Raw genomic sequence first — 17,528 nt, 5'->3', positions numbered from 1 at the left:
GTGTCGTTGGAACTAATGCTTTGACTCTCAACTAATGGGTTAGAAAGCCCATTTCGTCAATATTGCAGCCCAATTTGTTCAAGTATTATTAGTGGTATATTTCTTTAAGGGCAATTATTTGGTCAATATTGCACCCCATTTTATTCAAACCCTAATCTAACGTATAAAGTTTAAAATTGAGATATTAAACCATGAAGTTTCAGTTTTTATCGATTGTCTCATCTATATATAAAATGTCATCTTTTGATGATGTTAAAAACCACATTTTTCCATTAAATACTACCCCCTCCATTCCAAGGAAGATGACCTTTCTTTGGACGGCATGAAATTTTATGAATCTTTATTTTGTGTGTTAAGTGGAGAGATGAAAGTATGAGAGAGGAGTAGAGATAAATGTATTTCCAATTTTACTAATGAGCCATCTTGATTGAAACAAACCAAAAAGAAAAATGAGTCATCTTTAGTGGGACGGAGAGATAGCAAAATACTTCATTTTGAATATTGTCAAAAGAAAATATTTTGTATATAGATGGAGAATTGAGAATGTTTGAAACTTTATGATTTAATATTGTAATATAAAATTTTATGGGACGGATTAGAATTTCACTAAATTTTACGATTTAAATGACTAGAATTTGCAATTATGATAATTATAGGAAAGTAGAGTAAATAAAAATGTTGAGCGCTTAGTTCCATATCGAGAACATTCAATGATACTTACTAGTTAAGTACCAAAAACAGGGTAGCAAGAGAAGTGAGATAGCATGAAGCAGTAATGTCTCTCAAGTCGAAGGGTGCTGTGTCGTTATAACAACTAGATTTCATTGCATCCTCTGCTTCCATCTCCGAACAGTACGGATTTCCAATCACAGCATTCATTGCTCTAATCAAACTATTTCAAAACTTGTAAACTCACTTGCTCGTGACCCTTTATGACCACGAAGAAGCTCTCGTTTCAAATGGCAATAACCACTGAGATGAGGATTTGCTCGATCGAATCTGCTTCAACAAACACCAAAACAAAAACATGATGAAGCACAATGAAACTTAATTTGTTTTTCACAAGAAGCATCAAATCAAAGTATGCTTAGAAGATAGATTTGTAATGATGAGTAACCTCATTGCAGGCGTGATGCGATGAGTGCAGTTAGTCCAGTCGAGATTAGCAGCACGGCACTCATCACTTGCACCACCTCCATAATTATGCGTTCGAACCCGGAGAAGGGTTCAAAAAAGGTGGTCGTGAAGATGAATGATAAATTGATCCTTGATGTTGCATCTTGAACTGGAGTAAGTTGAATAAGTACAATAGCTTTGATATTGTGTTTGCTTACATATGAAGGGCTTTTCGACTAACTAGTATTATTATCGGTTTGCAGTTGAAGAATTTGGGGAAGCTGGTGGAGAATGAATGTTAACAAGGAAATTTTAAACAAACTGGATGCTGCTTCGGCTTCTAGCTCTAGGTACTTACTTATTTATGTTATGTATTCTTTGATGAGCTAACACTAACACTAACACTAACACGTGTGTGCCCCGCTTTGATCCTCCTGGATTTGAGCCTGGTGATTTTGTTGTCTACTTGAGTAATGAGTCCAACTGTCCATGACTATATTTTACCATAGTTTCAATTACTATTTCATTAAATACTAGTCTAATATGATGTACTATATTATATGTGACACAATTTAACATGGATGTATCCAGAAATCCACCAGGAGGAGGAGGAGGAGCACTTCCATAACGTCGAGAGTGAAAGCTGAGGGCCATTTTTCAAGATTTTGGCTTTTTAATAACCCTTCTCTATCCTTTATTCTTGTATTGATTTAGTGCAAATATAGGATTTTTTACCATATTTTATGACCTACTATTCCTACTTATTACCACTATTTTATACTATTACTATATTATTTTTATTTTTTAGGTAGACTGATGTGAATCAAATTGTACATCTTTATTTCCCTAACTTTGCATGATTTATATAGTTTGATACTTGCAAAAGTATGTTTATGGTGTAGGAAAGAAGCTCGGGTGATGAAAAGGTGGTGCAAAAAGGCGTCGGAATCCGGATAGCCCACGAAATGAGTCACCCGGCCGGGTGAAATATTTTACACAAGAGGAGTCCAGAAACTTCGCCCGGTCGGGCGTTTTGAAATTGCGAAACGCCCGGTCGGGCGTTTTCAATCTCAACTGCAAATCAGCAGTTTTTCGAGCAGTTTCCTTTCCCAAGAGAAAGTACGAAAAAAAAGAAAAGAAAGGGGGGAGAGAGAGAGTGGGGGGGGGGGGCGTCTTTTTCTAGAAGGCAGTTTCATTCCCAAGAAAAGAGGAGGAAGTGATTGAAAAAGGTGGCAGAAAGGTGACGCCAAAGAGGGGAGGAAAAAGAAAAGGAAAGAAGAGAGATAAGGTGACGGCTTGGAAGATTGAAGGGGCATTCATTGGACTTCCATCATCCCGGGGAGATTTATTACCATCTACACGTCAATTTCATGAATTCTTCTTGTTTATTGGTTGTTGATGTGTAACTAAATTCCAACGTTGCTCCTAATTTGTGAAAGATGTGAATTATTTTAGGATTCTATGGATTAATTTTAGTCTATGATCTTTTCTACGGTGCTTTTTACGTTGAATTATAATTCCGGCCTGATTTATGATTCAATCTTGTCTTTTAGTCAATGTCTCTTTAACTTGGTTAAAAGGTGGAAACGTAGATAAAGAGTTTGAGATTTGTATCGTGTTCAGCATATGAATCTTGGATAAGTTGATTTACATGCCGTTACAATAATTGTTGGACATTTACTATGCGTCTGTAGGAATGTTCAATTGATTTTGTAAATGATTTATGTACGTTGGAACTTAGAAGTTGGATTAGAGCTTACTATGCGTCTGTAGGAGTGATAATCTGATGAGTACGAATTTGATCTTAGTGTTCAGCAAGGTTAAATTTAAGCATCTACGAACATGTTCAGTGTGAGTAGAATGAACGAGATTATTACAACTTTCATTAGATTAATCTCTAATCCATAGGTTAATTGGTCCGTTAAGTTAATTCACATCTGGAGCATATTAGGAGCGACGTTCTTTATCTCTTGAGTTTCTCTACTTTCATAACCTTAGTTTGTAAATTTAGTTTATTAATTTTGTCAATTCTTGTTAAATAACCTACGCCTCCCTGTGGTTCGACACTCTTTTACTACAACTGCATCTGTACTCTTGCAGAAAGTTGTAATTTTAGAGCTAATTTATTAAACTTGTGTGTTCTTAATCCATTAATATAAAAGCTCGAAAAATACACATCATAGACTATGGCGGCCACATGCTATTTTGAATGAGTTTTTTGTCTATAAATGTGCATTTCTCTTGAAAAAGTTTTAAATCCAAATACATGATTTTTTATTCATCTGACTTTTTCTTAAAACAAACTAGGAGGGAAAATTAACAACCATAATCTCCAAAGAAAAATAAAAATCTCTGTTTTCTTTAAGTTATTGCATGACTCCTTCATGTAGAGTATTTGTAGTATGAATACATAAACTCTGTTAGATAATAAATTTGAAAAAAATTTATACTCTGTTAAAAGTTAATAACATCAAAATGATATCATTTTAATGCTCATAAATTCTACACTAATTTCTCACAATTACTTTCAAAAATAAGTTTTGGTGTAAAAATCTTCTCTAATTATAAATCAAACTCAAATTCATTTTTAAGGTTTTTTTTGAAACAACACCAAATATGGTGCTATTATAAAAATTTTGTGAGAAAAAAATTTAAAAAGGTGTACATTTTTTAGTGTTAATGCTTGGAGTAAAACTACTTTTTGATGTGATATATATTTAAAAATGAGTTTGAATTTGATTTAAGTGGTTGGAGATGGTAAAAGTTTGAAAAAGAAACAAAAATCAAGAGCAATCCCACGTCGCTCGTAAACGGGCCTAGATAGTTAGGCTTCTTTAACAACATTAATCCGTTTACCCCTTTATTAAAACTCTGGTACAAATTTTGTCGAACACATTCTATTAGAATGAAGAAATCATCACTAATTGGAGTTCCAGTTAATTAGATATTATATCGAGTTAAAAAAATTGAAAAGACAATATTTTTAGGATTCAATTTATTGATGAGGACTTTTTCACACATTTTACATAAAATATCTAACGATTTCATAAGAATTTTAAACATTACTCCCTCTGTTACCTCATAGTTGAGGCGAAACTTTTCGACACAGAATTTAAAAAATAAATGTTGAGTGTGTTAAATAAATAGATACTCCCTCCGTCCCACTCAAGATGGTCACATTCTTGAGTGGCACGGAATTTTAGTAAGTATTGTTAGGTGGAATAAAATAGAGAGGAAAAATATAGTTGAATATTTTAATGAAGAGGGATGAGAGAGTGAGTTGTTTCCAAAATTGGAAAGTGGCCATCTAGTTTGGGACAAACAAAAAAGGAAAGGTGGTCATCTTGAATGGGACGGAGGGAGTAAAAAAATAAGAAAGAGAAAAAGGTAGAGAGAATAAAGTAAAAAGTGAATAAAGTTGGAGAATAAAGTAAGAGAGAAAAAAGTTACTATATATGGAAATGACTCAACTATGAGGGAACTTCCCGAAATGGAAAAGTGACTCAACTAGAGCATCCACAATGAGGCACCCTATAGTCCGCCCTATCCTCCACCACATCAGCATTTTATACTCCTACCCTTCCACCTGCAGTGGGATGCTCTATAGTCCACCCTATACATTTTACTTCTATTTTGTATTTAATTTTTATGTTTGCAAATATGTCAAGTAAAATAAATGAAAAAGCAACACAATTTAAAGGCAAATCCTACATTTACTTAATTAAAAAAAGTTACAAACGTGGAAATAAAAAACAAGTGCCCTACAGATAAAAAGGCTGGTCTAAAGCATTCCCAACTGGCGCTGGAGATTCTCGATCATCTTCTTGAGGTATTGGGCTTCCTCCGGGTCGTCGGTCTGCCTGAGGGCGTTGTGCGTGGCCCAACAACGTCCTCTGGTTGGCGGCCCTCACCAATTCCCCGTATGCATGTGCCGTAGCCGAAGTCGAGGCTGGGGTCGGGGTCAGGGCTGGGTTCTGTGAGGTCGTCGCCTTCGCCTTGCCCTTGTTCTTCGCAGCTTTGTTACCAATGGGACGTCGGGAGGACACCGGTGTGCCGGAGCTCTCATCCTCATACATGGCTGGTTGTGGTCCATCGGAGGTGCGCCGCTGTCACTGCTTGTATAATCACCAATAGTTGTGTTCTTCGTCCTCTTCCTCTCAGACGATATGGGCATAATCCCTCCTTGGAACTTCTGTTTCTCCTTCACGATGAGCTAGGAGGAGTAGTGCTTGAACTCGCCGTACAGTAAAATGTATGACGCAAGCGCTTTATCGCGCACATCGGTCAAGCTCTCGCCGCTGCCCTGCCCCCTCAAGCACTTCGTATACTCCGCCGAGAACAAATTGAGCTGCTTCTTGATTTTATCCCAATGCTTGCGCAGCTGCTCTTTGTGGCGCTTGTACGAGACCGCCGGCTTGGCTTCGTTGTAACGATCAGTGATGCGCTCCTAGTACGCGATTTGCTTTTGGTTGTTGGCAAACACCAGATCCTCTGAAATATCAACCCAACACTTCGTCAGAAGAACGCTTTCTTCGGGATTGTAGTTCGTTCTCCCTGGGGCGAATTCTTCGTTCACATCTGGAGGCGGCAGAGGTGGCGGCAACTTCTGGGCTCTGTGTTTGTTCCTCTTCTTCCTCTCCTTGGGGACGAATGCTGAGGCAACGGCGGGGAAGGCGGAGATAGTAACGGCGATGGGGCGACTGCGGGAGGGGGCGCGGGTGGGGACAGCTCCATGTTGGAGAGCCCGTACGAATCCGTGCTGAAATCCAGATCGTACTGGGTGTTGGAGTCGAAGGGGCAGTATTCGTCAGGGTCCGTACCCGGCCACCGTGCACCACCTCCGAACAACGGCAATCCGTCGGGACTTTTTGAATTTGGGAAATCACCCGAATTCATTATGAATTGATGAAAATAGAGGAAGAGAGAATAGAATAGTGAATAGAAGAGTTGAAGTGTGATATATTTATAGAATTTTGAAGAAATTAAAAAAAAAACTAAAATGCGTTGCATCGTCCGCGTCGCCTTAGTGGGGCGGTCGATACCGCGGACGATGTGTGTTCGGAGGCTCATCATCCGCGGATGATGCATAGGGCGTGGACGATGAATGTGTTATCGTCCACCTTGCTACAGTGGCGGACAATAGCCCGCCCGATGCATAGGGTGGATTATCGTCCGCATCACTGTGGATGTTATAAGGGAACAAAGGTATTAACATTTATTGATGAGCCACCCTTGTTTCTTCCGGTGTATAAAATTACTATAATTTCATTGTATATAAATAAGTAGGGTTATCTTACTTGTACAGAAAAATCTCCATTACAAAATCAAATTATGAAATTCAATAATATATAGGGGAAACTCAAATAAAGCATTTCTTTCCCATGTACATAATCTGAACCATTAACTGTTTATGATCTATGGCTATAATATAGAAATTGTACTATCACACAGATGAATTAATGTGATATATGTAACATAGTTTTTTTATGATTCGAGAAGAGGAAAATCGACGTGATCTCATTTATATTAGATATTCCAACAGGTTCTACTTCTATCTCTTTCTTGAAGTCCATATGTTCCGCCACACGACTAAACTAATGATCGGTGTGCTTTTGTTGCAGAAGATATGTGAGGAAAAACACTTCCCACCTTTGAAAGTTTAACTACTTGTGAGTGCATGATTCCAAGGTGATATACGAGTTAGTAATGAAAGAGCACTAATAAACCTTGCTTAATCTATATCTTTCATGTTTTGAGGCAATTACGACGTCTAGTCTTTATGCAATCCGTGCGTCTATATTTATTTCTTTTGTGTTTTGTTTGAGGACAAACAAAGATGTAAGTTTGGGGGAGTTGATACGCTCGGATTTTGCACTGTTTTAAGGCCATTATTTGGTCCATTTTTAATGTCAAAGTTTCATTACTTGTCCATTATTTACATCATTTTATCTATTTTGGTATTTTGACGTGTTTTGTGAGAAATGTGTAAATTATAGCCTAAAAGATACAAAAAGCCGAAGATGGAAATATGGAGTATTCGAGCCGTCAAGCGGTCCGCTGCAACTTTGCCAGCGACCGCTGGCCGCCAATGACCGTTGAACAGACAGTAGTCTGCTTCGAAAAAGTTGAGCTGAAAAGAGGAACACGCCCAAGGACCACTCCAGAAGATCCATAGCTACGGGATGATCGCCAGTGACCACTGAAACAAAGTGCAGCGACCGTTGACCAAGAGACAGAAGCTACAGACCAATGTGCAGCGATCGCTGAACAACGTGCAGTAGCCCACTGGAAAAACGCGGCGCACAGATTTTCCCTACTTTCTCTCCAAGATTTATCATAATATGCTGAATACTTGGCATAGTACGAGAAACGAAATTGAAGGCTATAAATACCCCCTCAAGCTTCATCAATTGGACCCTTTTGCTGCATAATTTTTTAGAGATAATATTTGAGAGTTCTTTCATTGTTCATCAACATTGAAGGCATTTGGAGAAGAATTTAAGAGAAGATCAAGGCTGCAAGATTCAACCTTTGGGTTATATCATTTAGTCCTTATGTTTTCTTGTTTTACCCTACAAACTATGTTTTTAGATTATTCTATTATGTATAACTAAATTCATATAATTATAGGGATGTGTTAGTAACGATTTTGGTTATACGATTCTTATTTATTTAATATTCGTTTTGTTCATTACTTTCTTCTATTCTAAGTGTAGGATAATTGCTTCACGTTTGAGTGACACATTCTGTAATGATCTATTGACTTGCAACATAATCATGAGAGGAGCTTTGCGAGTTAGAAGAGCTTAGTTAACGTTATAATTAGCTTCTCTTAAAACGGCACTGTTAATTGAGAGCGAGAACATTAGGAGTCTTAGGAGCTTTTAGGAGTTACAAATCTATGATTGACACCCCTAGTGTCTGTAATTCACTTTGTGCCACATGGACAATATATTTGTGACTCGTTCTAGTGAAGTATGAACTGTGCTAGGGTGTTGTAGTTGGAATTTGTATAACCACAACTGTGAAAGCACATCCCTGGAATTTCTTTTCTCATCTGATTAATCTATGTATTTTACCTGCATTCGTTATTTGCTCTTGTTTTTACCACTTTTATTTCCAAAAATCCAAAACCTTTTGTTTTTCCAAAACCTTTTGTTTTTACAACTTTTATTTCCAAAAATCCAAAACCTTTTGTTGTTCCAAAAATTCCAAACCTTTTGTTTTTACAACTTGTTTTTCTAAAAATCCAAAATCTAAAGGTAGATAGTCTGTGATAGTTTTCCATGTGTTTGATATCCGATACAAACCATTAGCTATACTATTTCTGCCTTGTATACTTGCAAGTAGTTGTAGTGCTAATAAAAAGTGCATCAACATAGTGAATTTTTTTCTTTTATTTCGATCCTGGTAAGGATCCACATTTTTTTTAAAATCAGACTCGTTTTAACATGGAATTGGAATTATGATTCTTTTATTAAGCTATGAAATTTAAAATTTAGAATTGGTGGAATTGGAATTTTATTCCAAATCAATATATTTTAGTGATACTGAACAATAGAATTGAAATTTGAGGCTCCAATTCCAATTCCAATTCCAATTCCAATTCCAAGCTTCGAAGTCCATGGCACCGAACGAATCCTAATAGCTAGCCAATTTAGGGGCCATTAAGCCATTTAATATAGATAAGGAAACATATGATCATAACACACATTTTACGTCAAATAACTGATAGAGTTTTGTATACTAGAAATTACATTTAGAGTGATTGAATATTGTAATAACTCAAATGGAGTGGCCCATTGGAACGAGAAGACTAATTGTAAATTTTTAGCGCTAGAAAGAAACGACACTATGTTAGCAATAATATTTGAGGGTTGGAAGCGTTCATCATGAAGATTAGCACTACTTATAGTGATGAATATTATCACTATTCATATGATATCAATTAAACTTTAATTGAGCCCCTTTATTTGAATCAATTATATTTTGATATCCACATAAAAATAAAGGCCAATTTATCGCACCCCCAATATAAAATTTCTGAATCCGCCACTGCTAATATATACTCCCTCCGGTCTAAAAATTACATTACTGCAACGTTGTTCTTCATCTTTCGTAAAACTACTCTTTGTTTAGATGATAATAATTTTGAGATGTTTATCGGACCCTTGAAACCAACCCCTCATCCTCAGGCACTAATTGTTATGCCTATATAAAACTTACCTTGAAATGGTGTGGGAACTTTCAGTGTTTGGGCTAGGTTTTTTTACTTTCGAAATAAGGGAAATTTCGCATCACAACAAGAGATTAGACTTTGTATAGCGTCACATGAAAAATGCAAATCGTTTAGCGTCACTAAGGGCATCCACAATAGAAAAGACCATGGCCCTGCCCAAAGCACAAAAACTTGGCCAGACCACCAAAAAACTTGTCCACCCTAATAGTGGACAAGCTCAAGCCATAAATTAATTACTTTTTTCATTTTTTGTATATTTTAATTTAACTGGAATAAAAATTATTGGACTATAATAATTAAAAAATGCATAATTTAATAAAAAAATGAAACCAAATCTTCGGTCTATTATAGAAATGGAAAAATTATACAACGAAAATTATCGACATCACACAAAATAAACCGCGAACGCATATCACGCTGCGCCTCCCCTACGATTCCAGAGCTCTTCAACCAACCATTGGATCAAGTATGCATTTGTACGTGGTACACCCATCTGCAGTGGGGCGGTGGCAATACCGTGACTTGTACTAGCACCCTCTTTCGGTGCCCAGCGCTTAGCAGCAAATCATTCGTCATCTATTATCATATTGTGCAATATGATACATGATGGAGGTGACATCATTTTGTGCCAAACTCGTACCGGGCACCGTAGAATTGTCCATCGCGATTGGAGGACACCAAAAGCTCGCTCAACATCCTTCCTAGCACCCTCTTATTTTAGCGCAAAATAGGATTGCTTCGGCCCAACCGGTTGCCGGATCGTCTTGACAAACACGAGCCAACGAGGGTATATCCCATCAGCCAAATAGTATGCCCTGTTATACTGCGTGCCGTTGGCCACGAATCTTACCGAAGGACCCTCACCCCGACACTCGTCATTGAAGAGATGAGACGACTGTAGAACGTTGATGTCGTTGTTCGACCCTGTGACACCAAAATGCGCATGCCAGATTCACAAATGGTAGTCAGCAACGACTTTCAGGATCATCGTGGGGTGTGTCCCTTTGAATCCAGAACACAACATCCCCTTCCAAGCTACCGGGCAGTTCTTCCACTCCCAATGCATGCAATCGATGCTGCCCAACATCCTTGGAAAATGGTGCACCGTCCCGTGCATATCTATCAATCTCTGGAATTCATCGGCGTTTGGCTTCCGTAGATACTCTGAACCGAAGATAGCTTGGATGCCATTACAAAACTGTCTCGCGCCTTTAGGGAAGTCATCTCACCCATCTGTAAGTATTCATCGAACATGTCAGCGGGACCGGCATAGGCAAGCTGCCTAATTGTAGCGGTACACTTCTGATATGTCAAAAATCTGACTTGGCCGCTGGCATCACGTCGTAGGGTGAAGCACCTGTACCGCTGCGCCAATGACGTCGCTATATGAATGAAGAGCCATTGCGACATTCTGAATCGCTGACAGAAAATCTCTGCCGGATAACGATGGTTATCGCCAAAGTAGTCTTCCATCACCCGCTGGTCGGCCCCGACATGGTCACGACAGATTGTCCGCCAATGATGGATCGCCCGAGGAACCACCACCGCCGCTGCTTCCTCGCCAGCTTCATGTTGGACCTCTTCAACCAGTTCATCGAACTCCCTATCGTTCATTTGTTGAAACTCATCGTCGGAACTCATTTTTTGAAAGTAGAATTGAGATAAATTGAAAAAAGTGGAGATTGGAATGAGGTGGATAAATGGAGGAAATGGGTATATTTATAGAAATAAGAAAAAAAACAAAAATCAGATTTGGGCAGAGCCACGGCGCTCGGCCGCCACAATAGAGGAGCCGCGGCTCTCGCCCAAGAGCCTCACCTGAGCCGTCGTCGTGGCTCTCCCATGGGCGCCCCCCCCGGTCGCTTCCCTCCGTGGCTCTAGCCATAGGGAGCCGCAGCTGAGCCACCCCGAGCCCGGGAGCCATGGCTCCCCTATTGTGGATGCTCTAACGAAAAAAGAATTTGTTTCGTGTCGCATATGTTTTAAGTTAGACGAGCAGCGATGAGAAAATATTTTGTCTCGTCCGCTCTCCTTGTGCAGAATTACCAATTTGTGTATATTGTATCATATTCTATTGGAAACAATGTTTTGATGTCATTTGTAAGACTTGGAGTACTGAGGCATCTCATCAGTGGCATTACAGTCCCTCCATCATTTGGTCCAAAAGAATCCTGAGTCCATGACCTTTCTTGCTGTTTTCTTTGGTCCAAAATGTCCTTGCTAAGAGAGACATTTCTTTCGGCACATAATTTAAGTAAATGGGATTTTGTTAGTAAAGTGGAGAGTGAACCAAGTAACTGACAAACTCATAATTTAGGATGTTTAGGTGAGTGATTAACACATGTTAAATATTTTGAGCTATAAAGTCTAGGTTTCATCCACTTATTTGATATTTTTAGAGTTAATGAGTTTGTCGGAGTTTTGATGGAGAAACAGGTCTAAAACGAACGGGTGATTCCAGAGAGTTCGCTCGGTCGGGCGTTTTCATATACAAAACGCCCGATCTGGCATTTTAAGCAAGGATTCCAGAGAGTTCACTCGGCCGGGTTTTTTGCATCCGACAAAATGCACGGTCAGGCATTTGAAGATGATGTCGCGATTCAACCGAAACACCCCATTGAAGCAGATACCCATTTTTCACTCCGAGTATAAAAGTTGTTATCACTCATTTTCGAACCCTAACCTCCCACACTGTAAAATCAAGAGAGAAATCGAGAGATTCAAGATGATTGAAAGCAAGGAGGCTTCCATCTACAAGAGATTGAAGAAGAAGACTCTCCCCAACATCAATTCCACCTTAGGGAGTTCTAATTTCCATTTCCATTATGTTTTCATTTGTTTCTGTTGTATTTTCTTTTGTTTTAGCTTGCACTATGAGTAGCTAGATTTCCTTTAGGGATTTGGTGAAGTTTGAATGGATTGTGTGGATTGAATCTTTGGTTTAATGCATATCTATCTCATTTTGTTGGATTTGTTGATTCTTGAGCTTTTAATCTCTAATTGCTTAGCTACCAATTAGATACATCCTTTTTGCCTAACTGTTGTTATTGAGAAATGCATGATTAGGATAGATGTGTAATCAGCAGCTCTGTGGTTTACATGTGATCGAGAGATGCATGAGCTAGAGAGAGGGCTTGGGTCCGTTGTTCTTAGGAGTCAATCCCGAATTGTATGGAGGAGACTCCTACTCTAGAGATTGATCCACGTGTTAGATGCACCCGAGAGGGGGTCTAACCAACCTTCCAGACTTTCCTAACCACAATTGAGGCCCATTATATGAGCATGACCCTCAGATGACATCCTTGATCCATTCTAACAGATCCATATCCATACTTTTCCCAATTTGTATGAAAAACCATCTTTTATTTGCTTTGCTTAGTTAATTTGCCTTTATTGCTTATTTTTTCTTTGATCTTAGTTAAGAAAACCCAAAACCCCATTTTATTAGTCTAGATAGTGTTTAAAGTTGCATCATAGTACTCAAACAGGGATTTAGTCTTCGTGGATCGATAATTTAACTTGCCACATGCTACATACCCCATACACTTGTGGGTGACATTTTGATTGCAAAATTAGCATGAGTCAGTAACATAGGGAATAAAGTGCAGGGGATAAAGTAAGAGCGAGAATACCAACAAATGAAAGGACTCACTTATCTTGTAACGTCTCAAAAAGGAATATGAATCGCTTAGCAAGAAACATAGGAGTACTTGTTCTCACTCTTGATCTTTTGACGTTGGGCAGTTAATATGACCAACGAGGAAGAAAGTCTGCCAATGGTAAGGTAGTTGACTATGTCGGCATACTATGAGTCTGTCAGACAGCTGCCCGACCATCTTGACTAGAACAAAGTTGAGCCAAGAACGATCATCTCCTGCAACACAAGTCGGAAACCCAACCCAAGATGTCGTTAATCACGCTCTAACTAAGCAGCCATGGTTCATCCACCAGATGCAGTTTCATGTCTCCTTAGAAATCAAGGATACAAAGTACGAGCTTGTCTGACATAAAGGATAATATAGCACTCAAGTTCAATTCTTTAACCCAAATATTACCACTTCGCTGCAAGATTACAGCTTCGTGTGTAGTAATTTAAGGTGTCGATCCACAGGGAAGGAAAGATTATTTAACTCTAGAAACTTAAAAAGATGTAACATAAAGGTTTGATTTTTGAGTTTGAAAGTTGTTGACAAACTAACTAAACGATTAACTATTGATGGCTTTCTCAAATGGAAAGACACGTCACTCCAAGTTGCTCAATAGACTTGAATCATTCTACTTACATCAAAAACACATATTTTGGGATTAATTAATCAACCTAATCGCTTGCACTGAACATGTTTGCGACGTATAGTTCACAGTCAGCTGAACACTTGTTCCATGAACTAACTTTCGAAGAAATTAAATTCCTGCGGAAGCGCGGGAATAAAAGAACATCTAATATATAAACTTACCTAATCCGTTATCAAATTATCCTCTAAACAAATCAAATTCAACAACACATCAATTGATTAGTCCATCCAAGTCTATGTTAAAGAGACAATAAACAAGGATTAAACATCTATAACGATAGAGGCCTCTAAAGAGAAAGAAACTAACATTAAACACATCAACGATGTCAAAATGTGAATTCAAAGGTGTAGATAGATTCAAACAAGTCTAAATCACAACTTGGAGCAACATTGAGAGTTTAGCCTAAACACATGGTAAATATCACAATAAAAACCATAGGAAGCTTGCTCTCGTTGAGTGGAATTGAAATTTGGAGACGGATAGTCGGAGTGTTGGCCGGAATTCTTCATTCTCTTCTTCCTCCTCTCTTTCTTTCTTTTCCTTTCTCTGTCTTTTTTTTCTCCGTGTCCCTTCGTCCCCTGCTCTTTATTTCTTTTTGATTCATTAAACTGCCAATTGCAGTTGGAGGACCAAACGCCCGACCGGGCAAAATTAGAAGAGATAATTGCCCGACCGGGCGAAAGGCTACTGGAGGTATCGTGGAAAACGCCCGACCGGGCGTTTTTGTGATGTCAGAACGCCCGACCGGGCAAATTCTCTGGACTCCAAAAGCCTTCCGCCATTCACCCGGCCGGGTGTTTTGAGTCTGGAAATTCACCCGGCCGGGTGTTCCTTCTGCCTTCTCAGCTGTGCATTTCCGACGAACTTCCAGCTTCTAACACCCAAAACTACACTCAAAGCACGACTTGATGAGTTACAATTAACATTAAAATGTTTAGTCTATGGGGGAAAGTATAGAACATATGCTTCGCATCAAATACCCCCAAACTTGAGCTCTTGTTCGCCCTCGAACAAGGTACATTTTAAGCACAATAACTCAACAAAATCTAACCCACAAAGTGATTTTCATCAAAAAGAAACATGTAGGGACGTGAGTGACAAAATCTAAACCCCCAACATTTCCAATCGAGATTTCCCACTCTCAAGAACAATCACTCATCCCCCTAGAACTTCAAGTCAAGGTGCACTTCAAAGTAAGTCCAAACATGCGACCAAACAACTCAAACCATCATCATTGACTCATCAAGCATTACTAATCACATAGACTCAAGGATTTCACATCAAAATTCTTTAACTCTACCAAGCTGTTTACAAAACATCCACAAGCATCATCGATAAGGTCCAAGGTCTTATTTCAAGGTTGTAATGGGGCTAGGGACGAGGTAGGATACATATGGATAGTGAGCTCAAAGGCTACACATTTGAGTGCCAAGTTTCTTCCCTCCTACAACTTCCTTCCAAGATCGAACAACAACATTTTACAACCAAACTCACACTCCCTCAAACTTGAGATCTATTCTAGACAAGATTACATCATACAAATATAGAAGCTCTATCTTTATTTCATCAAACTTTTTCTTCTTTTTTTTTGAAAAGACCTCGACTTTTACAACTTTGGAGGTCGTCTTTTTCTTTTTCTTTCTTTTTTTTTCTTCTCTTTCTTCTCTAAGAACTTCATTCTTTTCACATATGCATTACATCAAGTCTAGAAATGTCTCTACTCTGTACAATTCACCACCCAACACTCAAACTCAAACCACAAAGCTCAAACTTATATTTAGCACCCAAATAGTAGCAAGGTCTATTGATGAGGCTAAAATGAGGCTTATTTAAGTAGCTAAGTGATCGGTTAAGTGTTTACACAAACAATAGGGAATTAAGCTCAAAGTGGCATGTGATCATTAGATGGACTAGGCATGGGATCATTAGATGGACTAGGCATGTGATCATTTGGCCATGGAGTTCATCCTAGTGCCTTATCCTCCCAAATCATTAATACAAATGAACGCAAACACTTCACTTGATAAAGCAAATCAACCCAAAATAATTTCCACAAGACATGCGATTTTCATACTCTCCTCAACTCAAGAAATCGATTGTAATCACAACATGTTCTTTCAAATAAATTCATGCACCCATTCCATTCATCCTAAGATTCAAAGTTCAAGTAAAATCAAGCAAGATTTCCCAACCAGAAAGTCGAAGATCTAACATGCACCCGTCAACTACATAGATTCAAAACATCTTTATCAAAAAATACACCCAAAAACATGCATCATGCATCACAAATAATTCACAACCCCCCCAAACTTGAATGCCTCATTGTCCTCAATGCATGCAAAGGGAACATAAGAACATATCTAGTGGGCGGACATCCCACTAGGACATCCACTAGGACATCCCAAAAACACCTCCTGCCACGTCACTAGGACTTCCCATCCCACTGCCACGTCACTAGGACATCCCTTGCACAATCCGCCCTTCCCATCGGGACATCCCCTACACGTCACTAGGACATCCCCTGCACAATCCCCCTAGACATGCCCACCGGTTCCGGTTCCGCCGGTTAACCGCCGAACCGGAACCGTCGCAATTCGGTTCGCGGTCCGGTTCAGGTTCAAGATATTTCGAACCGGAACCGTCACCGAACCGGCGGTTCGGGACGGTTCGGAACCGGCGGTTAACCGTGGAACCGCCGGTTCCGGCGCTTAAATCGAGGCAGAGGGATGGGGGCCGGTGCTGATCTTCCAAACCGGTCGGAACCGCCAGTTTTTTGGCAGTTAACCGGCGGTTAACCGGAAAAACCGGCGGTTAACCGCCGGTTTAGTGGCTTTCGAGGCGGCGCGGAGCACGAGGCGACAATGGAGCAGCTTTTGCAGACGGTTCGTTGACCGAACCGGCGGTTTTATTTCGGAAACCGGCGGTTTTGGCCCGGAAACCGGCGGTTCCGGCGATTCCGGCGGTTTTTTCCGCCAAAACCGCCGGTTTTGTGAAATTTCAATTTTTTTTTTTTTTTTAAATTTCAAATTCGAATTCTTCCATTTTCCCCCTCATTTTTTTCTATAAATACCCCCCTCTATCCTCATTTACATTCACCCCACTCTTGTGTTAATAAGAGTTTCTCTCTTCAATCTCCCAATTCTCTCTCTTTGTCTCCAATTTCTCATTTGTGCTATTGTGCTTCCATTTAATTACGCAAGTGCTACTCTTATTACGCATTGTTATACACTTATACAGTTATACTTGTTCCCGTAGTTCTATAAGTTGTCTTTCTTTCTCAATTACTAAAACAAAAAAAAATATATTATTCCATATTTCTACATTTCTACATACCATTCCAATATGTCTTCATCCCGAGAAGGTCGTGTTGATAAGGGAAAGGGAAAGGCCAAGAGGCCATCTCGGAGATCCGTTATTGATGAAATTTCTCAAATGAACATGGATGAGTGGCAGGTTAATATTTATTATCTACTAATTTCATTAATTTTGAATTACATTTCATTATTGTTCATAATTTTATTTTGTATTTACAATACAAATATTATTTTGTAGGCTCGAGAAGAGCAAGATGTGGCACATGCTATTGCTCTCTCTCGCTCTCAATACCAAGGCGATGCTTATGTTGGTACCGGTAGTGGTGCTCCCGGTCGCGGTGCCTATTCCCAACAAAGTCCAACCCCTGTGAATGTTGATGAAGACGATGATGATGATGACGACGAGGAGGAGGGGGAGGAGGTAGAAGAGGTTCAAGAAATGCCACCCCCACCACCACCAAGGAGTCGGCGTGGTCGTAGTCGTGGACGTGGACAACCTCCTCAACCTCCTAGACCAGCTGAAAGGTCTTTAACCTAAAACATCTTCGTGAAACATTTCAAGAGGG

At 39.3% G+C, this 17,528-nt stretch overlaps 1 pseudogene; it reads right to left on the bottom strand.

Moving 5' to 3' along the window:
- Window positions 1-13,165: 13,165 nt before the first annotated feature.
- LOC121758249 lies at window positions 13,166-13,356 on the bottom strand (annotated as a pseudogene).
- Window positions 13,357-17,528: the final 4,172 nt, after the last annotated feature.

The sequence above is a fragment of the Salvia splendens genome, chromosome 1 (genome assembly GCF_004379255.2).
Source record: "Salvia splendens isolate huo1 chromosome 1, SspV2, whole genome shotgun sequence".
Classification (NCBI taxonomy): domain Eukaryota; kingdom Viridiplantae; phylum Streptophyta; class Magnoliopsida; order Lamiales; family Lamiaceae; genus Salvia; species Salvia splendens.
This window is presented reverse-complemented; position numbering and strand designations above follow the sequence as displayed.